This window comes from Aquarana catesbeiana, linkage group LG02 (genome assembly GCF_042186555.1).
Source record: "Aquarana catesbeiana isolate 2022-GZ linkage group LG02, ASM4218655v1, whole genome shotgun sequence".
Lineage (NCBI taxonomy): Eukaryota > Metazoa > Chordata > Amphibia > Anura > Ranidae > Aquarana > Aquarana catesbeiana.
In genome coordinates this window covers 417,683,212-417,709,895 of record NC_133325.1, presented here as the reverse complement: position 1 = coordinate 417,709,895, position 26,684 = coordinate 417,683,212, and positions in this window count along the sequence as shown.

Sequence of the window (26,684 nt, the reverse complement as noted above, 5' to 3'; positions counted from 1 at the left end):
ATTACAGTGGGGGAGATGACGTGGATATTATTACAGTGGGGGAGATGACGTGGATATTATTACAGTGGGGGAGATGTGGATATTATTACAGTGGGGGAGATTGTGGATATTATTACAGTGGGGGAGATTGTGGATATTACAGTGGGGGAGATGTGGATATTACAGTGGGGCAGATTGTGGATATTATTACAGTGGGGCAGATTGTGGATATTATTACAGTGGGGCAGATTGTGGATATTACAGTGGGGGAGATTGTGGATATTATTACAGTGGGGGAGATTGTGGATATTATTACAGTGGGGGAGATTGTGGATATTATTACAGTGGGGGAGATGACGTGGATATTACAGTGGGGGAGATGACGTGGATATTATTACAGTGGGGGAGATGACGTGGATATTATTACAGTGGGGGAGATGACGTGGATATTATTACAGTGGGGGAGATGACGTGGATATCATTACAGTGGGGGAGATGACGTGGATATTATTACAATGGGGGAGATTGTGGATATTACAGTGGGGGAGATGTGGATATTATTATAGTGGGGGAGATGACGTGGATATTACAGTGGGGGAGATGACGTGGATATTACAGTGGGGGAGATGACGTGGATATTACTGCAGTGGGGGAGATGACGTGGATATTACAGCAGTGGGGGAGATTGTGGATATTACAGTGGGGATGATGTGGATATTATTACAGTGGGGGAGATTGTGGATATTACAGTGGGGGAGATGACGTGGATATTACAGCAGTGGGGGAGATTGTGGATATTACAGTGGGGGAGATTGTGGATATTACAGTGGGGAGATTCATTGTGGATATTACAGTGGGGACTATATGGTGGTGGAATTTTCACAGGTTTTTGTAAATTCAATTAATTGCATTTTGCACATTTATCCAAATTGACTTTTAGATTAGCCATATATATTTCTAATTATTTTTAATATTTTTGGTGTTCTTGTCAATTCATGTGTTTACGTTTACGTCGTTCACTATTGTAATATTACATTTAGCGCGATCCTATTTTTTCTATATTTTATTCAATGTATTGGGGTTTTGCAGAAGGATTGCTGCTTCCACTGAGTTTTAGGTGATTTTTGTGGTCGGCCGCACAAGATCGCTTCTAGGTCCTAGCGCAGTTTCTTTCCTTTTTTCCAGGTGAGCTCTCCTGCCTTCCCTAACTGGCGAGTCGGGCAACCAACTGCCCACTGTGCCCAGTGTTTCATCCTCCCCTGGAACGACCTCCAGGCTACCAAAGCGCCTCCACATCCTGCCTCTACTTTGGGGAAGGAATCAGTCCACAGGACTCCACACACACACACACACACACACACACACACAGCGTGGTCATGGCGAGCGGAGGAACGGAGGAGCTTGAACGCCCTGCGTCATTTAAATCCCCTGTATGGGAGCATTTTGGCTTCTCCGTCAAATATGATGATGAAGGAGAGAGGGGAGTGGATAAAACCGTGAAGGTGTGTAGGCACTGTGGCATAAGAAAGCCATATGACACTGGAAACGCATCAAACATGGCCACGCATTTGAAGTGACATCGCCCTGGTGTTTCACTGACAGGAGTGAAAACGAAAGCTGCTCAACAGCTTATCACCATGGCATTTAAGCAGCCCCTTGTTGCACAATCAGACCGGGCTAAAGCCATCACAAAAGCTTTCGATGTGTTTATAGGTGCAGACATGAGGCCATATTCGGTTGTGCAAAATGAGGGTTTTAAACACATGCTGAAAGTGCTTGAGCCACGTTACAACATCCCGTCTCGCACCCACTTCAGCGAAAAGATTGTGCCAGATCTTTATGAGCAGAAGAAGAGAAAAGTTGTGGATGAACTATCCCGAGCATCCTCTGTTGCGCTCACGACAGACGGGTGGACGTCCAGGGGAACGGAGAGCTATGTGACGATAACCGCTCACTTCATCACAGCAGACTGGGAGATGAGAAGTCCGGTGCTGCAGACACGCCCCCTCTAGGAGAGTCACACAAGCACTCATCTTGCGCAGGTACTGTCACAAGCAGTGGAGGAATGGAAGATGAAGAGGCCCAGTACTAATATCCCAGTCACAACTGATAATGCCAAAAATGAAATAAATGCAGTGAATGAGGCAGGACTGGGCTCACAGATAGGTTGATTTGGCATCACAGAAGGGAATCTCAGTCAATAGGATGGACCGCCTTCTTGGGAGGATCAGGAAGGTGGTTTCCTACTTCCACCGAAGCACAACAGCTGCTCATGTGCTTAAGATAAAGCAAGAAATGGTAAAGCTGCCTACTCATTAGCTCATATATGATGTCCCAACAAGGTGGAACTCCACTTATGATATGCTGGAGTGTTATCTGGAGCAGCAGGCAGCTATATACCCTGCATTGACTGATAAGACCCTGAAGAAAATTGTCAAAGACATCATTACCCTGTCTGATGAAGATGTGAGAGTGGCAGAGTAGGTCCTCCAGGTGTTTAAACCCCTCAAAACTGTTACATGTCTGCTGAGCACTGAAAGTTCACCATCTGTGTCAATGATCCTGCCACTGAAAACAAGGATCCATGGCTCCAAGCGACGAAGACAGCACCATCACTCGAGATGTCAAGACTGCCATTAGAGAGGACCTGCAGCACAGATACACTTCACCCCCTACTCTACAGGACTAACTTCACAGGTCTACTGTCCTGTCTCACATGGACCCTGCCCTACGCCAGAGGACATACAGTGACCTCACCAGTGAGATTGTGAGCAGTCTGGGCACTGAAGACTGTGATGAGGTAAACAAAAAGAATATTATTTAAAAATGATTAATTTAAATCTAAATACATTTTTTTTATTTTCGTAATAATGGCTTTTATTAAATTTTATTTATTTTTATGTTTCATAGACATGAAAAATGTAGCAATAATATTTCCAAATTTTTCATGTCTATGAAACACGGAAATAAATAATAGGTTTAATTAAGCAACAATTTTTTTTTCTGCAGGGTCAAGCTGCAGAGCCAAAAGGAGCAAACTTGGACTCCTTTTCTCCTCCACAAAAGAAGTCGGTGATGGCAGAGCTTTTTGGAGAGACCTTTGCCAGGAAAGACAACAAGACTCCTACTGACATCATCAAAGAGGAGGTGGCATCCTACCCGGCAGCAAGCGGCAGTACAGTGGATGGTGATCCGCTGACATGGTGGAAAAGCAATGAATGTAAATACCCTGACGCACCTACCTCAGCACCTCTTGCTGCCTCTGCAATTTTAGAAGACACAGACACAGATATTTTGGACACATTTTCGGCAACTGATACCTTACCTACAGAAGACATGGGCACACTAGGTAAACACACAGACTGGGGAGACACAGACACATTAGGTATTGGCACAGACTGGGGCACCACAGACTGGGGAGACACATTAGGTATTGGCACAGACTCAGATGGACTCACATGCACCCCACCTGCTGAGCTCTGAGCATCCTCCATGTCCAGGCGGAAGAACTCTCTCATGAGCTCAGGCTTGTTGTGCATTGCCTCAGGACACTGACTGTAAGGATGTCCCACCACATTGCACAGATTGCACCTGATAATATTACAGTCCTTTGCCAAATGTCCTATACCCTGACTAGGGATGAGCCGAAAACCCCCCGGTTCGGTTCGCACTAGAACGTGCGAACGGACCAAAAATTTGCACGAACGTTAGAACCCCATTGACGTCTATGGGACTCGAACGTTCAAAATTAAAAGTGCTCATTTTAAAGGCTAATTTGCATGGTATTGTCCTAAAAAGTATTTGGGGACCTGGGTCCTGCCCCAGGGGACATGTATCAATGCAAAAAAAACTTTTAAACGGCCGTTTTTTCGGGAGCGGTGATTTTAATGATGCTTAAAGTAAAAAAAAAAAAAAAAGTGAAATATTCCTTTAAATATCGTACCTGGGGGGGTGTCTATAGAATGCCTGTAAAGTGGCATGTGTTTCCCGTGCTTAGAACAGTCCCTGCACAAAATGTCATTTTTAAAAGAAAAAAAGTCATTTAAAACTGCTTGCGGCTTTAATGTAATGTCGGGTCCAGGCAATATGGATGAAAATCAGTGAGACAAACGGCATGGGTACCCTCTAGTCCATTACCAGGCCCTTTGGGTCCTGTATGGATATTAAGGAGAACCCCGCACCCAAATTAAAAAAAGGAAAGGCGTGGGGCCCCAGGCCCTGTTTACTCTGAACAGCAGTATACAGGCTGTGCAAACAAGACAGGGACTGTAGGTTTGTTGTTAAGTAGAATCTGTTTGTAATTTTGAACTGGTACATTTTTAAAGTGTAGCTCCAGCCAAAAAATCTGTTTTTAAGCTTTTTGGAAAACATAGGGAAGGGTTATCACCCCTTTGACATTTGTTTTGCTGTCTGTGCTCCTCTTCAGAAGATTTCACCTCACTTTTTGTCCCAATGACAAATGTTTTTTGAAAATTTGGGGTTTTTAGTGAAACAAGGATTGGTGATAAAGCATCAGTGGAAAGGAGAAAAGTTTTTCCCATATTAACTCTTACAGGAGAGAATTTCCCTTCCTATGGGGTAGATTTCATCTCACTTCCTGTTGTCTCCGTTTGCAAGTAGGAGTCGTTTGTAAGTTGGATGTTTGAAAGTAGGGGCCTGCTCTATATACTCAGCAGAAATTTGGGCCTTAGGTGTTGTTGTGGTCTCAACACTTTAAGCCCTCACAGGGCCCTGCTGTGAAATATTAGATCAAGAATTGTAATTACATGCCCCTGTTGAACAGGGCCAGAAAAATTGGGCCTTTGGTGGTGGTGGTGCTGGTGCCACAACACTGTAAGTCCTCACAGTTAATCTTGGTGGGCGCAGAAATGGGCCCTGCTGTGAAATATTCAATCAAGAATTGTAATTACATGCTCCTGTTGAACAGGGGCTGAAAAATTGGGCCTTTGGTGGTGGTGGTGTTGATGCCACAACACTGTAATTCCTCACAGTTAATCTTGGTGGGCGCAGAAACGGGCCCTGCTGTGAAATATTAGATCAAGAATTCTAATTGCATGTCCCTGTTGAACAGGGGCTGAAAAATTGGGCCTTAGGCACTGGTGCCACAACACCGCAACCCTTCACAGATACTCTAGTTGGAGCGCAGGAACTATCCCTGCTGCAAAGAATTGCATCAAAAATTGTAATTACATGCCCTTGTTAAACAGGGGCTTAAAAATTGGGCCTTAGGCACTGGTGGCGGCGCCCAGAACCAAAAATGTTCTTACAAGCTATCAGCATGATCATTGAGGAGGAAGAGGATAATTACTCAGCATAACAGGATAGTCACTCAGCATCAACACAGGCAGTCTTTGAAGGGATCTGACATTTCAAAAAAAATTATTCGGTTACATCAGCATCAGGTGCTTGGTAGCTGGTAGTGACCCAAGACAGATTAATTTCTATGAAGGTCAGTCGATCGACCAAATCGGTGGACAGACGCACCCTGTGATCGGTTACAAAGCCTCCAGCAGCACTGAATGTGCGTTCCGAAAGAACGCTGGATGCAGGACATGCCAGTAGCCCAATTGCATACTGTGCAAGCTCTGGCCAGTGATCCATCCTCAAGACCCAGTAACCCAGAGGATTTTCGGTGGGAAAGGTGTCCAAGTCAGATCTTGCCCCTAGGTATTCCTGCACCATGTAAAACGGACGCTGGCGATGGTCGCTGGAACCGATCATACCTTGGGGCTGCGGACTAAAAAATTGTCTGAACGCATCGGTCAGACGGCCACCTTCTCCACCGCTCCTTCTTTGACTGACCGAAGCCTCAGCAACACGTTGTCCAGAAACAGGAGTTTGTAACCTCCCAGGCTCTGGGAACGCATTGCACAGACCTTTCTGCAAGGCCTCCCAAAGATGTTTCATCCTCTGCTCCCTCTGCGACGGCAAGATAAGGTCCGCAACTTTACCCTTGTAACGTGGATCAAGGAGGGTTGCCAGCCAGTAACGATCCCCCTTCTTGATACCACGAATATGAGGATCCTTCTGCAGGCTTTGCAGGATCAGGGAGGCCATGCAGCGACTGGGTCACTAAGGACGACATGGTCCGCAGCCACCTCCTCCCAGCCACATACAAGTCCATGTGTTTCTTGGGAATGATCCCTTAAAGACTGCTGCTGATGCTGAGTGCCAGGCTCCACCTCCATACTGACACAATCCTCCTCCTCTTCCTCCTCCTCCTCCTTCCTGTGTGATCGGCGGGCACGCAGGAACACTGTCTGGATAAAGGGGGCCTTGAGAGCTAAGGAAGTCCTCCTCTTCCTGCCTCTGTTCTGCCTCAAGTGCCCTGTCCATTATTCCATGCAGCATGTGCTTCAACAGGTGGACAAGGGGGACAGTGTCACTGATGCATGCACTGTCACTGCTCACCATCCTCGTGACCTCCTCAAATGGTGACAGGACAGTGCATGCATCCCTGATCATGGCCCACTGGCGTGGGGAAAAAAAAACAAGCTCCCCTGACCCTGTCCTGGTGCCATAATCGCACAGGTACTCATTGATGGCCATCTGCTGCATGTGCAGCTGCTGCAGCATGGCCAATGTTGAGCTCCACCTGGTGGGCATGTCACAGATTAGGCGGTTCTTGGGCAGGTTAAACTCCTTTTTGGAGGTCTGCCAGCCGAGCACTGGCATTATATGACCGGCGGATATGCACACAGACTTTCCTGGCCTGCCTCAGGACATCCTGTAAGCCCGGGTACCTGCCCAAGAACCGCTGCACCACCAAGTTAAGGACGTGAGCCAAACAGGGCACATGGGTCAGTTGTCCCTGAGGTATGTCACAATCAGTAGTAGTGGCATTTTGGAGGCGTAGTGGCGGAACAACCTCCAACACTACTGCACCTTGTCCTGCATCCTTCCCAGCTGCCAGCAGAGTCACCCAATGCGCCGTGAAACTTAGGTAACGTCCCTGTCCATGCCTGCTGGACCATGAGTCAGCGGTAATATGCACCTTACCGCTGACCGCCCTGCCCAGCGAGGCCAAGACATTGCCTTCCACATGCCGGTAGAGAGCCGGAATCGCCTTCCGTGAGAAAGTGGCGTTTGGGTACCTGCCACTGGGGAACCGCACATTCCACAAACTCACGGAAGGGGGCAGAGTCTACCAACTGAAAAGGTAGCAGTTGAAGTGCTATCAATTTTGCCAAGCTAGCATTCAACCACTGGGCATGTGGATGACTGGGAGTGAACTTCTTTCGGCAGTGCAGCAGCTGGGGCAGGGAAATTTGCCTGGTACAATCTGACATCGGTGTACCAAAAGCAGATTGCCCACAAGTACTTGGCTGTGACACACCTAATTCTACACCTTCATTCCTCTCAGTGCAGGTCTCAGAGAGGACTGAAGGTATAGTGGGGTTGAAGATCTCAGCTGATGAGGAGCAAGAAGAGGTCCTCTTTGTTCTTTGGTGTGGGTCTTTTAGATACGCTTGCCAACGAACTGCATGGCAGGTCAACATATGTCTGGTCAAGCATGTGGTGCCCAAGCGGGAGATGTTTTGGCCACGCGAGATACGCTTGAGACATATTTTGCAAATAGCAGCAGTGCGATCTGATGCACTCGTCTCAAAGGCCCAGACCAAAGAACTTTTAAAATAACGCGCAGAGACAGCAGCGCCCTGCACATGCGATGCTTTGCGGTGTGATGCAGTCAGTGTGCTGCCCTTAGGCTGACCCCTGGAGGGCATCTTGCCTCGTTGGTGATGTGCCTCCTCCTTCCTCCTCTCTCCTATCAGGCACCCACTTTGAGTCAGTGTCCTCATCATCCCCTCCCTCCTCATCACTGGAGCAAACCTGGCAGTATGCTGCAGCAGGGAGAGCATGACTGCCAGATTGCTGTCCTTCTTGGGCACCCCCTCTGTCCGTGCTCACGTTACTGCCTTCATCTAGCTCAGTATCATCATCAGAGCCTTCTAAACGCTGGGCATCCTCCTGGAGAATGTACCCAACACTGTGGTCAAACAGTGCGAGGGACTCCTCAGGAGGACATGGTGGGGCTAGGGAAGGAGTAACTGATGCCATTGAGCCGAGGGAGGAGGCCGCGTTGGCAGCTGCTTTGCCAGACAAAGTACCCTGATCATTAGTGAGAGAGGATGAGGACGGCTTGGTCATTCACTCAACCGAGTCTTCCGCATGTTGCGGCTCAACACGGCCAGCTGCCGAAAAAAAGGCCAAGTGTGTCCCACAGCCACGTGCTGATGAGGATGCACCGTCTCCACGACCAGCACTGTTGCCTCTAGACACAGAGCCTGCTTGCCCTCTTTTATTGGCTTGTGACTGTCTGCCTCTCCTTGTTGGCCTTCCAGACATACTAATGGCCTGTAGCTGCACTAAGCTGGGATATATATATATATATATATATATATATATATATATATATATATATATATATATATATATATATATATATATATATATATTTTAGTGATACTGCAGCTAGCAAAATCAACTGCCTGCCTGTAGTATGAGAACACCACCAACCTTCTACAGGTAGCTTTAGCTGGACACTGTGCAGAGGTCGCACTACACTAACTTGTAGTTTTAGTTTAACACTGTGATTAGGACGCACTACGACAACTTGTAGCTTTAGCTGAACACTGTGAGGAGGACGCACTACCCTAACTTGTAGCTTTAGCTCAACACTGTGCAATACACTAACTTGTAGCTTTAGCTGAACACTGTGCAGAGGTCTCACTAAACTAACTTGTAGCTTTAACTGAACACTGTGAGGAGGATGCACTACACTAACTGTAAATAGTCTAGCTGCCTGACTGTGGTACTAGGATCAAATAGGATCAAAAGAACACCAGCAATTTTCTTCAGGTAGCTGTAAATACTGTAACAACACAAGCCTGCCTGTCAGTAGCAAGATAACAGGAACGGATCTAGCTAAACTGAATGCAGTGTGTGTGTGTGTGTGTGTGTGTGTGTATGTGTATATATATATATATATATATATATATATATATATATATATATATAATACAATACACTGTAAGTGCAGCTAACTCACTGACTGTCCTGCCTAATCTATCTAACTTAAATCAAATGGCACTGTCTCTCTCTATCTCTCAGCACGCTGGAACACACTACACAGGGCCGCCGTGCAGGCGGCCTTATATAGTGTGGGGCGTGTTCTAAACCCCTGAGCCATAATTGGCCAAAGCCACCCTGGCTTTGGCCAATTACAGCTCTCTCTACTGACGGCGCTGTGATTGGCCAAGCATGCGGGTCATAGTGCATGCTTGGCCAATCATCAGCCAGCAATGCACTGCGATGCCACAGTGAATTATGGGCCATGACGCGCCACACGAATTTGGCACGAACGGCCCATATCGTTCGCAATTCGACGAACGATCGAACAGATGATGTTCGAGTCGAACATGGGTTCGACTCGAACACGAAGCTCATCCCTAACCCTGACACAGAGAGCACTTCATCACTGGACAGGAGGATGCAAGATGCCCTTTATCACCACACTTGTTGCAGCGCTTTGGCTGGCCTGGATAGAAGATGGTCAGCCTGTCCCTCCCCAGGAAAGCTGAGGATGGCAGATGCTGGACGACCTTGTCAATGACCTTTAATTTTAGCTGCACAGACCATCCCCCGTCCATATTCCCCGATCGTCCACAATCTTTTTTGGGGGGCTCAGAACGTCTCCATACCTCCTCAACCAAACAGTTAAATCCCCTTGCGTTATAGATTCATTACGGACAAGAATTGTCACCATTTTAATGAGGGGCTGTCATGAAACAAGCTTGGGGATGAGTCCTTTCCCGTCCGGCAGACCCCTACACACGTGCTCATACTTCTCCCAAAATATGTCCAAAGACTCCGGGCGGATAAAGGACAAATCATGCTCATAGGAACCTGCCGGACTGATCAGGGCGAAGATATCTGTGGGTGTAAACCCCATCTGCAGGATTTTATCCACCACTGCCCTCCTATGTTGTGGGATTCCACCACCTTCCCATTTTAACTGGACAACATTACTCCTTTTAAACAGGTAGGAAGATAAACCATTTTCATGCTCCTTCCCTGCTTGCTGCCCCTTCCCAGAACCTGTGGCAGCAACACCAGCATAAGTTTTTCTTACACCAGCAGCATTTGAAGTCTTGTCCTTAGACACATTCAAACCTGCTGGCAGAGAGTCTGAATCAGCTGGGATAGCAGTCTTCTGATTAGCAGAGGCAGGACCCGCCCCCTCCCCCTGCTCTGAACACCCACTTCTTTTCTGGGATCAATCACAGTCCTAGCTGCTGCAGACTGCTGGAGAGTTGCAGCACTACTGCACCCAGCATGTCCTCCATCATTCACAGGAACAACTGCTGTGCCTGGTCCAGGCAAAGTCACTGTATTGTCCATGGATCTCTCTGCAGACTGAAGCTGACAGTTATTAGCAGATGTTATTGCATGCTGTACATTGTCTATGGGTCTGGGCTGACTGCCTGCAGCACTACAACCCTCAGCAAGCACATTGTTATTAAAGTTCGCACCATCTTGCACACACACTGTACCTGCACCTGCTTTCTTCACAGGTCTTTCTTCCACAGGGCTAGGACCGGTGTCCATCTTCTCCTCATCATCCTGGGAAGCCATATCTGGAGGTGATTCAAGCTTATTGATAAAATTCAGCATGCCAGTACCTTCAACCTCCTGCTCAGATGTTCCACATTGCTGGGGAGGGAAGGGGACAGGGGCCTCCACCATTGAGGGCTCAGCAGATGTCTGAGGTGTTGAAAAGCTAGGCTCCTTTTCGGGCCCACTTTCTCACTCACTGCTGAGTCTGTCTGTACCTACATCTCCTCACTGGTCTCCTCACCCTCCATGCAGGAAGCGGCTCCTCTTCTCATTTGGCTAAATCTTTCTTCATTCTTATATTTTTCTTTAAATGCTCCACTACTCTCCTTCAGAGAACTCACCAGTTCTTTCTGTTTCCGCAGAGCTTGTTCCAGGTCTTTCAACTCAGGCCTCAGAGCTGGTCTTTTCTTGCTGAACAATTTGGCACAAATCTGTTTTTTCTTTTTAAATTCATTTTTTAAAGCTACCAATTTCTCCTCTTCCTTCTCAATCCCCTTCAGTGTTTCAACAATCCTCCGTCTAAAGGCAGACAGGGACTCATCTTTCCTTGGGCCAGGCCCAGTGTCTTCCACAGGCTGAGGCCTATCTAGGGGGCCTCCACCAGGGTCCTCCCCAGGATCCAGCATCACTCCTGTGGCAGAGGAGCAACTCTAGCTCCTGGTCTCTGGAAGCACAGGAGCAAAGGAACCAGAAACCTCACACCTCGCTGTCAAGGAGCGGAATAGCAGTTTCCCACCATCCCTGTGCTGAGTTCCTGGGTCTGAGTGTACACCCGCTGTGCCCATTATGAGGGGTTCCCACCATCTCTGTGCTGAGTTCCCCGGTCTGTACACCCTCTGTGTCCATTATGAGGGGTTCCCACCATCCCTGTGCTGAGTTCCCGGGTGTGTACACCCGCTGTGTTCATTATGAGGGGTTAATTTTGTTTATTGAAAAAATCTTACAAACAACAACTTATATACAATAAAACCATAATAAATAAATAAAACATATTTACAAAATAATTGAATTTGATAATACAAAACAAGAACATAAATGGTACAAACCAAATTGCACACAACACAATCCCTACGGGAGAGCCAGACTAAGGAACATCACCGTCACCATGCATGTAGCCTTTTATCAAAAATATATTTCATCTTGAAAATCTAGGGGAGTGAATCAAGAATACAAAGAAAAGCCGCACACCCCGAGATCAACAGGCAGCAGCTACAGAGTCCTGATATTCCTCCACGCCCTTATCCAGGCCTCCTGCTGCCACCTGCCTTTCTCAAGACCCCGAATCTTCCCAACCTCACCCAGAATGTCCTGCACCACCACTTCCACAGGGAGGATTTTACTCCGTAAGGATACCTGACACTGTGCACTCCACGTGAAATAACGGACTACTAGACTAACTAAAAAAAGTGTTTCCAAATCATAATCCCGACGAGTCTGGAATGCCCCATACACCCACTCTGCATAACTCATATGGGGGAGGAAGGGTATACTCCGAGCCCTCCCAACCCTCTTGTACACCTCTATATTAAAAGGGCATTGAAGTAGAAAGTGATCCATGGACTCCACCACTCCTCCACACTCCACTCTCGGGCAGCCCCGATCACGCATGGAAAGAAACTTCAAGTTGCCCTTCACATATAGTTTTCCATGAAAGGCAAGCCAAGCCTGATCCCTAAACTTCATTGGGATTCTCTCCAAATTAATCAATTGCAAACCCACCCCCAAAACCAGGCTTGGGCAATCCCTCAAGGCCAGTGGCTCGCAAAAAGCAGAGCTCATGATCCGCTTCTCAAGAAGTTTCCTTGGAAGAGATCTGAATTCTCCTGCTGTTACTTGCCACTGCCGAAGCATTTTCAAAGATTGTACTTCACAAACATCAGATTATTATGAGGGGTTCCCACCATCCCTGTGCTGAGTTCCTTGGTCTGAGTGTACACCCGCTATGCCCATTATGAGGGACTCCCACCATCCCTGTGCTGAGTTCCTGGGTCTGTACACCCACTGTGCCCATTATGAGGGGCTCCCACCATCCCTGTGCTGTGCTGACTTACTGGGTTTTTAACTTTTAGGTTCGTTAACTTTTCGTAATAATTACAAATGTTCGTTATGATGAATTTATCATTATGAGGGGCTCCCACTATCCCTGTGCTGTGCTGACTTCCTGGGGTTTTTAACTTCATCATAACGGATAATCATAATTAACGAACATTCTTATTTTGTCTGATTCTGTTGTAATGGATCTGAAGTTCGTAAAGGAAATTTCATATTTTGTACAAAATTCGTATGCATAAAAATTCGTATTTCGGATCCTCGCAAATGTACAAATTTCTTATTCGTACGAAACTAATCGCACATGTCTAATTAAGTCAAGGTTCCTTGTTGTCTCTGAACAATGGAACTTCTGGTATGCACACACACCTGAAATTTGGGATCTTTTATTACCTTGAGATTGGGCTATTTCCTAATGAACCAACAAACCTTATTTGACCAGATAGACGAGAAAGGAATCCTTGTATAGAGAGAGGTCCACTGCATGGACACAACAAATATAAAAACCTGGTTGTCCACCATTGTCTCAGCTTTGGGAAAGACAAACACGGAACAAGACCCCACTCACAGAAATGAACTGCTAATAAGAATCTACTATTTCCCTAGCTCAAAGTATTTCTATAGTATAAGTCAGTTCATAGACTCTATATTGCAAGTCATGAGGTTAAGCCCTTATGACATTGTGTAATAAATATATCTATCTGCGCCTGCTTAAAAGTTAATGGATTATATACGGAAATTGTAATACAATATTGCAAGGTGTATAGGGTGATCAGATACAAAAATATTTTATCATTACAATATTTCCCATTACTGGAAAAAGGGTTTCTCAATTTCAACATAGTTTGTTAGTGATTCCCAGTGTTAAAAATATATGTGTGTTATAGGGTAGCTATAATCAATACGTAGTTTAAGTATAACTTTTTTTAATCTTCTTTTCTCTGCATGTGTACTGCACAACCATTATTTTGATTGTTATGTATGAAATGCCACCTTTTTATGATTAAAAGTTACCATTTAAATGCTGCTACCATAAAATAGAAAATCACCAGACTCTCCAAGGCGTTCTATACATTTTGGATAAAACTGACATAATTGTAGCTGGGTAGGAAAAGATAAATTATATAAGGGTTAATCACCAGGAAATTTCCAGACTCAGGATAGTAATGCATTGTCTTGCAGAGCCATCTAGTGGCCAAGGGAGCTAGTACATAAGTAAACACAGGGTTTTTAATTAGAATGAAAATGTTGGGTGTATTGTCTGCCACTCAAAAAAGAGAGCAAGTCAGGTAGACAGAAAACAGACACACACCCTACATCTAGACACAAATATACCATGAAGAACACCTTCACCTCATTTGAGAATCATCACATCCCATTATCTGACATCTAGGACACTCAGCTCCACCATACAGTAGCTAGACACCATTTTGGGAAAGACAAACTCCACCCATTAATTGGCAGCCATCTTTGGGTCTGGTCATCAGCCACCTTAAAGCCTACATTGTATACTTTGAGAGTAATTTATAATATATTATAATTTTTGGTGTTTTTGCTTGCTTAAATTAATTACAATAAATACAATATTAAATTAAGGCCAATTACAACAATCCTTTCTGTAACTTAGTCTTTCTCCCATGATAGCATAACCACTAGAATAAGGTGATTTTTTTAAAATGTATTTTTGTTATTATTGTTCTTTTCTTGGGCCATATTGGTGCCTACTTTTAGGTATTTCGGAGATGTCGAAAAAATGCTAAAACAAATAGTCAAAATACTGCTATTTTCCTGCAGGATACAACTGATTTCCTGGACAAGCCCAATAATTAACAGCAATTACTACTAAAACAATTCTAGTGACTATGTATGTAGAATCTATGTACAGCAACATGTTTGACAAGGATGCGATTGTTGCATGTCACAGTTTCTCATTATCTTGCTCAAACCACAAATGCAGTGCTGAGGATGTTACCCAGATTACTGAATTAATAGGAACACACAACTATTTCATTTTCAATAATGACATTTATCTACAGTGTATGGGTACTGCTTAATACATTTCACCCATCAATCAAGCTAAAATGGTTGATTTAAGCACACATGGGAACCACAGTATTCATCAGAGATGACAAACTGCTGACTTCAATATACAGGAAATATACCAAAAACCGACAGACCTATGCAACTATCCCCACAGTTCCAGCTTCCACCCTCAAAACCAAATGACCCATTATACACAGCCAGGCCACTAGATGCCACCACATATCCTCTGACCCAGAATTAAACATCTCAGAATAGTACTAGCAGACTCCTTCAATGAGAAAAGTTACAAGAACAAAATAATCAGTACTAGCATTAATACTGCCTTGAAAACCTAAAGAGAAAATCTTCTACAATACAAAGAGAAAAAAAAAAAAACATGTACCTTTTAGTAGCCACACACAATCCACCACTACAAGGCAAAAAAAAGATAATTAACCGGTTCAATACCGGGCATTTTCACCCCCTTCCTTCCCAGACCAATTTTTAGTTTTCAGCGCTGTCGCACTTTAAACGACAATTGCGCGGTCGTGCGACGTTGTACCTAAACAAAATTGATGTTCTTTTTTCCCCCACAAATAGAGCTTTCTTTTGGTGGTATTTGATCACCTCTGCGGTTTTTATTTTTTGCGCTATAAACAAAAGAAGAGCGCCAATTTTGAAAAAAACACAATATTTTTTACTTTTTGCTATAATAAATATCCCAATTTAAAAAAAAAAAAAACGAATTTTTTCCTCAGTTTCGGCCGATACGTATTCTTCTACATATTTTTGGTAAAAAAAAATCACAATAAGCGTATATTGATTGGTTTGCGCAAAAGTTATAGCGTGTATAAAATACGGGATAGATTTATTTTTTTTACTAGTAATAGCGCAATCGCAATTTTTTTTCGTGACTGCGACATTATGGCGGACACATCGGACACTTTTGACACATTTTTGGGACCATTCACATTTATACAGCGATTAATGCTATAAAATTGCATTGATTACTGTGTAAATGTGACAGGCAGTGAAGGGGTTAACCACTAGGGGGCGGGGAGGGGTTAAATGTGTTTCCTAGGGAATGCTTCTAACTGTAGGGGGAGGGGACGCACAAGGGGAGGAGACCGATCAGTGTTCCTCCATTCTGGGAACACAGATCGCTCTCCTCTGAGCTGACAGGACGTGGATCTCTGTGTTTACACACAGAGATCCACGGTCCGGCCCGCTTAACGGGCAATCGCGGGTGCCGGCGGACATCGCGAACCCGAGGCCGTCATATGACGTCCACCCAGGATGGGAGATCCCATCTGTGGACGTCATTTGTCTATGGCCGGGTAGGGAAGCGGTTAAAGAGCTGCAACACATAATAATGTAGCAATAACTCCTGGTGGAGCTGCTGATTTAAAGTGGGCTGTTTCTGTCACCTTTTTACCTGTAGTTTCACCAATACCAGATTTAGAGTCCACGTTGAACTTATCATTTAACAATGTAGGCACCAGTCACTTGAGTACTTTTCCAATGCTTTAATGGGAGATAACTGGAAGAAGTAGCAGGAAAGAGGTAGAAGAAGAGTTGCAGGGAAGTTCAAATACCTTTTCTTGTTGTAGCACTAAGGAATTGAAATCTCAGGAATGAATATATCTTCGGTTCAGGATTAAATCTTTGCTCGCCCGGATAGGCCGCTCTCACTAACCTAGCAGCTGGTACACAGCACGAACAGAAAGTCTCTGCCACAGACTTGAGTAAAACAAAACTGTACGATCCTCTGCCACAGGATGTAGTAGTTTTCAGTGAACAGCAACACAGTACCAGAACCTTTAAGCCGACCCGGCAGTACTATGTGGTAGGTTAACTTAAGAAGCGTCCTCCAATTGAGTCACCAGGCCCCTCTCCAGACCAGCGCTCCGCATGATCCTTCCATGACGGGTCCTCCCCTGGATTCTTCTCAATTGTCCAGCTTCTTCCCATAGGACAGACAGCACAGGACCATCTCCGCAGCAGTTGTAGTAGGCCCCAGACAGACTTCTGGGCCCACCCACGCGCTGCAGCAACGTAGTCCTCCGGCCCAGAGGACCATGAGGTAGGACTCCTAGCACATACCTGTTGGCCAGGAGGGCCAGCAGGTGAAATGAAAAGAACCAAGAAATATGGCGTCTGTCCCTTAAATACTCCTTCCCAGAATGCACTGCAGGAGGACAACCTCTGCCGAGTTTTTTCTGAGAAAGAAGAGCATTCAATACACATCAGTCTGTTGCTTTCCAGCTCCGGTCTGTAGTGACACCGACATCTACAGGCGACGGAGTGGAACTGCACGCAACACAACCAAGGTTGAAACAGAAGCTAATTTAGCTATAGATTAAATCTGAACCATGTACAGAACAGATGACCCACTAAATTTACATATAAGCAGTAGATTAAAAATCTACCAGCGCTACATACTCCCCCCACTATAATAGACGTTGTCCTCAATGTCTGCCAAAATATAACTCTCAAGCCTGAGAGTAGGTACTGTATTTGAACTTAATGATCTTGGATGAGAAAGAAGAAAGGCAGTAAGAAATGTTACAGCTTCAAACATTTATACAACGACATATCATTTCAACAAAAAGAAGTCACATTAGTCATGTCACAAACCCCACTATCTACCTAGGTGAAACGCTTAACAACTTGATAGGAGATCTAGTAGTTCCTGAAAAACAACAAAGTTAAACACACACAAAAATGTACAGTAGCATCACTAAACAGTTTAGGAGCAAAGCCTCATTCCCTGGAGAATGACACTTTCTTCCCCACATATTTTCCTTCTGTAGCAATAACTCTCGGTGGAGCTGCTGGTTTAAAGCGGGCCTGTTACCTTCACTCTCGATACCTCTGTTTCACCGGCACCGGGTCTAGGGTTCTGTTGAGTTTACCTCTGGACGATATAAGCACCAAACACTTGAGTAGGTTTTCCAATGCTTTAATGAATAAATAAAGGAAGTAGCAGGAAAGAGGCAGAAGGAAATCTGCAGGGAAGCTCAAATACCTTTACTTCGTATTCTTTAGAACATTCTTTGTTATTGAACACTTGTAGTTGAATGCGCTCCCCTTGTGGGATTCAATCTTTGCCCGCCTGGATAGACCTCTCTCACTTGTCTAGCATCCAGTACGTAGCACGAACAAAAGTCTCTGCCACAGACTTGTTTGAAATAAAACCCGTACGATCCTCTGCCACAGGATGTAATGGTTTGTGATGAATGTCAGACACAGTACTTGAACCTTTAAGCCAACCCGGCAGTACTATGCAGTAAGACTACTTCAGGATACATCCTCCAACCGAGTCACCAGGCCCCTCTCCAGACCAGCACTCTGCATGATCCTTCCATGACGGGTCCTCCCCTAGGATCTTCTCGGTTGTCCAGCTTCTTCACTCAGGATAGACAGCTCAGGACCATTCCTCTGCTGCTGTGGTAGGCTCCAGACAGGCTTCTGGGCCCACCCACATGCCGCAGCGACGTGGGCCTCCAGAACAGAGGACCACGAGGTGGTACTCTTAACACATACCTGTCGGCCAGGACCCTCTCCCAGAATGCAACTCGGAGGACCACCTCCACCGATTTATCTCCGGGACAGAGGAGCACTCATACGCTTCAACACATTGCTTTCCAAAACACTGGCCCATGGCGACAACGGTTCCCACCGGCACAGTGTGGAACTACACGCAACGTCAGCCAAGCTGGAACAGAGGCAAATATAACTTCCTATAATAAGTAACCCACTAGATTTACCTATCAGCGGTAGATTAAAATCTACCAGCGCTACATACTCCCCCCAGTACAATAGATGTTGTCCTCAACGTCTGTCACAAAAATAATAACTCCCAAACCTGAGAGTAGGTATTTGAGCTTATAACTTGGATTTAGGTAAAGAAGAAGGAAAGACAGTAGAAAGACATTATAAGATTAACATTTGTAAAACAATATGTTCACATCCGCAAACAAAACCATCCTATGACTGTACATTTCTTCACTATCTATCTTAGCTGAAAAGCCTAACAGCTTGATAGGAGATCAAATGGTTCCTGAAAAGAAAACATGTTAAACACACATACGACCTAATACAATTTCAGGAGCAAAGTCTCATTTGAAAAAATGAAACTCTCTTCCCGTTATCTACACCAGAATAATCTTTAGGAGTCCATCCCTATATATACATTTTTTTTTCTTTAACCAGTTGCCGACCGCCGCACAACGATGTACGTCGGCAGAATGGCACGGGCAGGCAAAAGGACTTACCATTACGTCCTTGCCTTCCCGCGGGCGGTCCCTCGCGATCGCTCCTGGCGAATGAAATGCTTCCTCGGCTTCTGTATAGTAAACAGAAGCGGAGGAAGTGATGTCATTGCTCCTCGGCTCGGTATTTTCCGTCCTGGCGCCGAGGAGAGAAGACATCCTAGTGAGTGCACAAACACATACACACACACACACACAGTAGAACACACCAGGCATACTGTACACCCCCCATCACCCCCCGATCACCACCCCCCCGTCACACTGACACCAAGCAGTTTTTTTTTCTGATTACTGCATTGCTGTCAGTTTGTGACAGTTAGTGTGGTAGGGCAGTTAGTGTTAGGCCCCCTTTAGGTCTAGGATACCCCACTAACCCCCCCAATAAAGTTTTAACCCCTTGATCACCCCCCTGTCGCCAGTGTCACTAAGCGATCATTTTTCTGATCGGTGTATTAGTGTCACTGGTGACGCTAGTTAGGGAGATAAATATATAGGTTCGCCGTCAGTGTTTTATAGCGATAGGGACCCCCATATACTATCTAATAAATGTTTTAACCCCTTGATTGCCCCCTAGTTAACCCTTTCACCAGTGATCCCCGTATAACTGTTACGGATGACGCTGGTTAGTTTATTTTATATAGTGTCAGGGCACCCGCCGCTTATTACCGAATAAAGGTTTAGGCCCCTGATCACCCGGCGGTGATATAAAAAGGTTTTAGGGTCAGATAGGGTCTGCGTCGCCCCAGGCAGCGTCAGGTTGGCGCCAGTACCGCTAACACCCACGCACGCACCGTACACCTCCCTTAGTGGTATAGTATCTGAACGGATCAATATCTGATCCGATCAGATCTATACTAGCGTCCCCAGCAGTTTAGGGTTCCCAAAAACGCAGTGTCAATGGTATCAGCCCAGATACCTGCTAGCACCTGCGTTTTGCCCCTCCGCCCGGCCCAGCCCAGCCCACCCAAGTGCAGTATCGATCGATCACTGTCACTTACAAAACACTAAACGCATAACTGCAGTGTTCGCAGAGTCAGGCCTGATCCCTGCGATCGCTAACAGTTTTTTTGGTAGCGTTTTGGTGAACTGGCAAGCACCAGCCCCAGGCAGCGTCAGGTTAGTGCCAGTAGCGCTAACACCCACGCACTGTACACCTCCCTTAGTGGTATAGTATCTGAACGGATGAATATCTGATCCGATCAGATCTATACTAGTGTCCCCAGCAGTTTAGGGTTCCCAAAAGCGCAGTGTTAGCGGGATCAGCCCAGATACCTGTTAGCACCTGCGTTTTGCCCCTCCGCCCGGCCCAGTCCAGCCCACTCAAGTGCAGTATCGATCGATCACTGTCACTTACAAAACACTAAACACATAACTGCAGCATTCGCAGAGTCAGGCCTGATCCCTGGTGATTGCTAACAGTTTTTTTGGTAGCGTTTTGGTGAACTGGCAAGCACCAGTGGCCTAGTACACCCCGGTCATAGTCAAACCAGCACTGCAGTAACACTTGGTGACGTGGCGAGTCCCATAAGTGCAGTTCAAGCTGGCGAGGTGGCAAGCACAAGCAGTGTCCCGCTGCCACCAAGAAGAAGACAAACACAGGCCCGTCGTGCCCATAATGCCCTTCCTGCTGCATTCGCCAATCCTAATTGGGAACCCACCACTTCTGCAGCACCCGTACTTCCCCCCATTCACATCCCCAACCAAATGCAGTTGGCTGCATGAGAGGCATTTTCTTTATGTCCTTCGAGTACCCCTACCCAACGAACCCCCCCAAAAAAGATGTCGTGTCTGCAGCAAGCGCGGATATAGGCATGACACCCGCTATTATTGTCCCTCCTGTCCTGACAATCCTGGTCTTTGCATTGGTGAATGTTTTGAGCACTACCATACACTAGTTGAGTATTAGCGTAGCGTACAGCATTGCACAGACTAGGCACACTTTCACAGGGTCTCCCAAGATGCCATCACCTAGAACCGGTTACAGTTACAAAAGTTACTGTTACAAAAAAAAGTGTAAAAAAAATATATATATATATATATATATATATATATATATATATATATAAAATAAAAAAAATAAAAAATAGTTGTCGTTTTTATTGTTCTCTCGCTCTCTATTCTCTCTCTATTGTTCTGCTCTTTTTTACTGTATTCTATTCTGCAATGTTTTATTGTTATTATGTTTTATCATGTTTGCTTTTCAAGTATGCAATTTTTTATACTTTACTGTTTACTGTGTTTTATTGTTAACCATTTTTTTTTTGTCTTCAGGTACGCCATTCAGCTGCAGCGCAGATTTATTTATCTTGACAGCAACAGCGTTTGCTCCCACGATATATAAAGCCGTGACTCCAGCGGAGGTGATATATGCCGAAGCATGGGGGCAGCAGGGGTGGAGGAGCGATTTGCTCCTACCTTTTGCAGGAGGATGCCCCCATGCTTCGGCATATATAAACGGTGCATATATACCAATCATTATAACTTTTGCGCAAACCAATAAATATACACTTATTGACATTTTTTTTTACCAAAGACATGTGGCCGAATACATTTTGGCCTAAATGTATGACTAAAGTTGAGGTTTTTTTATAACAAAAAGTAGAAAATATCATTTTTTTTCAAAATTTTCGGTCTTTTTCCGTTTATAGCGCAAAAAATAAAAACGGCAGAGGTGATCAAATACCATCAAAAGAAAGCTCTATTTGTGGGAAGAAAAGGACACAAATTTAGTTTGGGAACAGCATTGCATGACCGCGCAATTAGCAGTTAAAGCGACGCAGTGCCAAATTGTAAAAAGTGCTCTGGTCAGGAAGGGGGTAAATCCTTCCGGGGCTGAAGTGGTTAAATGAAAGAAATACTGCTAGCAAAAAGAAGTCCTTGGATTTGAAACACTGAGATGAGCATTCAGATCTTGACCACGAAGATCTCTATATACTGACACTAACTAACTAACTACCCCAAAGTTCCTTTGTCCATAATTACCAATAAAACCGGGGATCTGGTAATGTCCGTGCTTTTCCCAGTTTATCCACTGTAGTGATGAAATATACAATGTCATCTTTTCCGGGCCTGCAGATGACCACTCTGTCAGCATAGATGTGCCGACCGAAATTCCAGTGCATAAAACATCCACTGTAATGTTCATCCATTTTAACAGAACATCCAGTCTTTCGGAAAGGCTTAGACACAGACAAATAGTCCCAAACAACTTCACTGTACCAAAGCTCCCAGTTAGCTTCAATCACTTGCCTTATGTCCCGAGGGACATAAGGGAACTCCAAACCATATTCCGTAGCTACACGCTTGTTCAACATTCTCTGCAAACGTGCAAGTTTCGGTAAGGATCTATTTTTCCCTATAGCAGGAGGCACACATGAGCTCAATGATTTGCTCACCATAGACACAGCTGGTGTCTGAAGTGAACTAGCAACTTTTGACAATGTCTCATTTACAGTGCTATTTGGCTCCACACAAGGTGACGTCTTCCCAGAACTCAGGGCTGTCCATTCAGGGAAAGTCATAGCAGAGGTGACATCTTCGCCTTGGGCCCATAAAAGCTCTTGTGACATAGTCTCAAACAGGTCATCATCAGAGAGATCCGACATGGATTCTATCTCCGAATATCCCAGCTCTTCTGCTGGCAGATATTTATTTACAGTCCCAGATACATTTCCCGTCAATTGCTCACCCGTTCCTGTCGTGGACTTTGTTGGATCCGGTTCGGGTAGTCTCTGGGGTAGGCCTCGACCATGGCCGCGGGAAGCCTTCACATATCCCACCTTCTTCTGTACAGGTACAACAGGGACAGGTGTGGTGGACGTATAAATTAAGGTAATGTCCGCTGATGAGACGGCAACAGCAGTGTCTCTCTCTGGAACATTCTCGGCAACAACAGGCAAAGTCACGGCCTGCTATTCTCTTTCCGCAGCAGTAGCAGCTTCTACTGTGGCGATATCTGTAGCCCAATCCATTCGATAAACACGGGGCGACATGGTAGGTTGCTCCACCACAAACAGATATTCTCCACATTGCGGTCAGTGAACAAATGGAAGGAGATGTACGGACAGTCCTTCACATTTGTGGCAAATCATGCCCAGCCCTCCGATATCTCCGGCGGTATAGAGAACAAACCTCCCCTGCGGCTTCAGACAAATACCAGTATCTGTAAGCAGGGTTCCAGTCAGCACAGTACTCAGCACAGTACTCAACACGCTGCTCGCAGGGAACATTTTTGGTCCCATAATTGGCTGCATCGCTGAAAAAGACATGGCCACACTCTGAATTTCTCAGCACGATCACAAGGCCTCTCTTCTTCTCTGGCGCCAAACACATACACACGTCCCACGCGGTATCAAGTAGGGTAGGCTCCTCCCACTTGTTCTTCTGATCACGTAGCTCCCGGGCTTTTACTGGCGCTCACCGCCTACGCAGTCAGAAATAAAGTCCTGCAACTTTTAACCTCTTCTTTTCCTGAGAAATTGACAAAGTCCAGCTCTCACCGTAAACTCCCGGTGAAACACCTCTAGGTTGCGAGAATTGACGGCCAACAAATCCCGGACGACGCCCCCACATGTAGCAATAACTCTCGGTGGAGCTGCTGGTTTAAAGCGGGCTTGTTACCTTCACTCTCGATACCTCTGTTTTACTGGCACCGGGTCTAGGGTTCCATTGAGTTTACCTCTGGATGATATAAGTACCAAACACTTGAGTAGGTTTTCCAATGCTTTAATGAACAAATAAAGGAAGTAGCAGGAAAGAGGCAGAAGGAAAGCTGCAGGGAAGCTCAAATACCTTTCCTTAGTATTCTTCAGAACATTCTTTGTAATTGAACACTTGTAGTTGAATGCGCTTCCCTTGTGGGATTCAATCTTTGCCCGCCTGGATAGACCTCTCTCACTTGTCTAGCAGCCAGTACGTAGCACGAACAAAAGTCTCTTCCACAGACTTGTTTGAAATAAAACCGGTACGATCCTCTGCCACAAGATGTAATGGTTTGCAATGAATTTCAGACACAGTACTTGAACCTTTAAGCCAACCCGGTAGTACTATGCAGTAAGACTACTTCAGGATACGTCCTCCAACCGAGTCACCAGGCCCCTCTACAGACCAGCACTCTGCATGATCCTTCTATGACGGGTCCTCCCCTGGGATCTTCTCGGTTGTCCAGCTTCTTCACTCAGGATAGACAGCTCAGGACCATTCCTCTGCTGCTGTGGTAGGCCCCAGACAGGCTTCTGGGCCCACCCACATGCCGCAGCGACGCGGGCCTCCGGAATGGAGGACCACGAGATGGTACTCTTAACACATACCTGTCGGCCAGGAGGGCCAGCAGGTGGCTGAAAATGAACCCCAGAACATGGCGTCTGTCCCATAAATACCCTCTCCCAGAATGCAACTCGGAGGACCACCTCCACCGAGTTATCTCCCGGACAGAGGAGCACTCATACGCTTCAACACGTTGCTTTTCCAACACTGGCCCATGGTGACAACGACACCCACCAGCACAGTGTGGAACTACACGCAACGTCAGCCAAGCTGGAACAGAGGCAAATATAACTTCCTATAATAAGTAACCCACTAGATTTACCTATCAGCAGTAGAATAAAATCTACCAGCGCTACACTTCTAAAGAAAATGAACTAAGGTAAACTTGAAAAAAGTCTATCCCTACCTCTGGGCGTATTATATCTTTTCAGTAAAAGAAAAATCCAAGAATATGTGAATAAATGTGTAAGAAAAAATGTAAAAATTGCGCCAGCTCCTAGACAGGGATAAAGCAGCCAACACAGCAATATGACCGTTGCAAGTGAAAATTGAAATAGAAAAGTGTGGCGCTAATAGGCAGTGAGACTCCTGTTATTTAAACAGGTAAAAAGAGTGGTTTGGGGGAAAATCAAAATACCTTTAGTGTGATAAGGTAAAGGTGTTTGTAGGACATATAAAAATATATATATACTAAATGGTATACACAATGCAGGTGGAAACACAGTGTGTGCTTAACAAAGAAAGACACAGTGAGAAAAAATAAGGAAAAATATGTATATAAATTGGGAGACAATCAAACATGCAGGATATGACCAATAACGGTGCAGAATATCTAGAGGAGCTGAATGTGTTAATCCACAGAACCAGAATTCAATGGAGGTGGCAGACAGATACGAGGACATCGATATCTCTAGGGAGAAATAGGACAAACATGGGGGCTCAAAAAGTCTCTAGATAACAAAATCGGATAGTCCCATTCAGTCCTACAGGTAACTGGATGTAAACTGTCTTCTCAGGAAATGATCTGAGGATTATTGAGAAAGGTCACGACCAATAGGCTAAATCTCGGCTCAAATGGATAATTCCCACCAGGAGAGAGAGAAAAGCAAAAGAATGCCCTTACCAGATCCGGTGGACTCACAGGCCGTAGCGGTGAGTCAAACGAGCCTATACCGTTAAACGGTGTGGGGTAGAAGTTTGTAGGAGAACTTGTAAACCATCTTGTCAGCAGTCCTCATGAGAAGCACCGATTTGGAGTCCGAGGTCCCCAGGATATGATTCCGGTCACAGGATCACCGTTTCCTCAGAGCGACATCATGTGTGCAAATAAGCAAAAAAGGGGAAAAAACTCCACATAGTGTAAATCCTTTGGTTTGCAAAAAGGCATAAACGCACTTTATTTAGGGAGTATACTCCGGAAAAAATATTTTTACAGGCGGGGGGGCAGTAAAAATTAGGCCCAAAATAAGTGGTGGGGTGTAATCATGGAACCCGACGCGTTTCGCCTCCTAAGACTTCTGCCCCCAGGATTAAAATCGGCTTAAAGTCTCTTTGTGAACGCAAAGACCTTGTCATCCGCCCGGCGGATAAGGGCGGAGGGATAGTCGTTCTTGACAGTAAAGATTATCATGCTGAGATGACGAGAATCCTAAGTGACACAGAAACGTACCTGCCTCTCGGATCCAACCCCACTACAAGCTTCAAAAGAAGACTAGTAGACTTGATTGATACTGGCTTCCAGCTTGGCATACTAGACAAAAAAGAAAAAAATTTCCTGGTCCCAGTAGCTCCGCGCATCCCTATAATGTACTATCTGCCTAAAGTACACAAGAACATCACCCAACCTCCTGGTCGCCCAATTATAAGTGGAATCAACTCCGTGACGTCCCGCATAGGGAAATACATTGACTATTATTTACAGCCAATAGTAAAATCAATACCATCTTTTCTGAAAGATACTCGGGATACTATTATTAAATTACAACAAGTCACGTATACTAACGATCTCATACTAGTAACTGCAGACGTTACCTCTCTATACACCATCATCCCCCATGAATTGGGTATAGAAGCAGTTGAACTCTTTCTATCAAGAGAAAAGAACATCTCTACGACTCAAAAGAGGTTCATTGTAGATCTGTTACACTTTGCTACCAAGTCAAATTACTTTTGGTATGACAACCACTATTACCTACAGACGAAGGGAGTAGCCATGGGGGCTAAATTTGCCCCCAGTCTGGCTAACATCTTTATGGCCAAGTGGGAGGAGGATGTCGTCGGAACCCAGAGACCATTACAGCTTGTCTTTTGGGCCAGATATATCGACGACATCCTCCTCCTATGGAGAGGCTCAATGGACTCCCTCAGTCGCTTTATGCTAGCCCTAAATGCGAATGAGGTAGGCATACACCTGTCATATGAAGCTAGCCAGTCTGTAATACATTTCCTAGATTTGGAAATCACAGCTGTCAATGG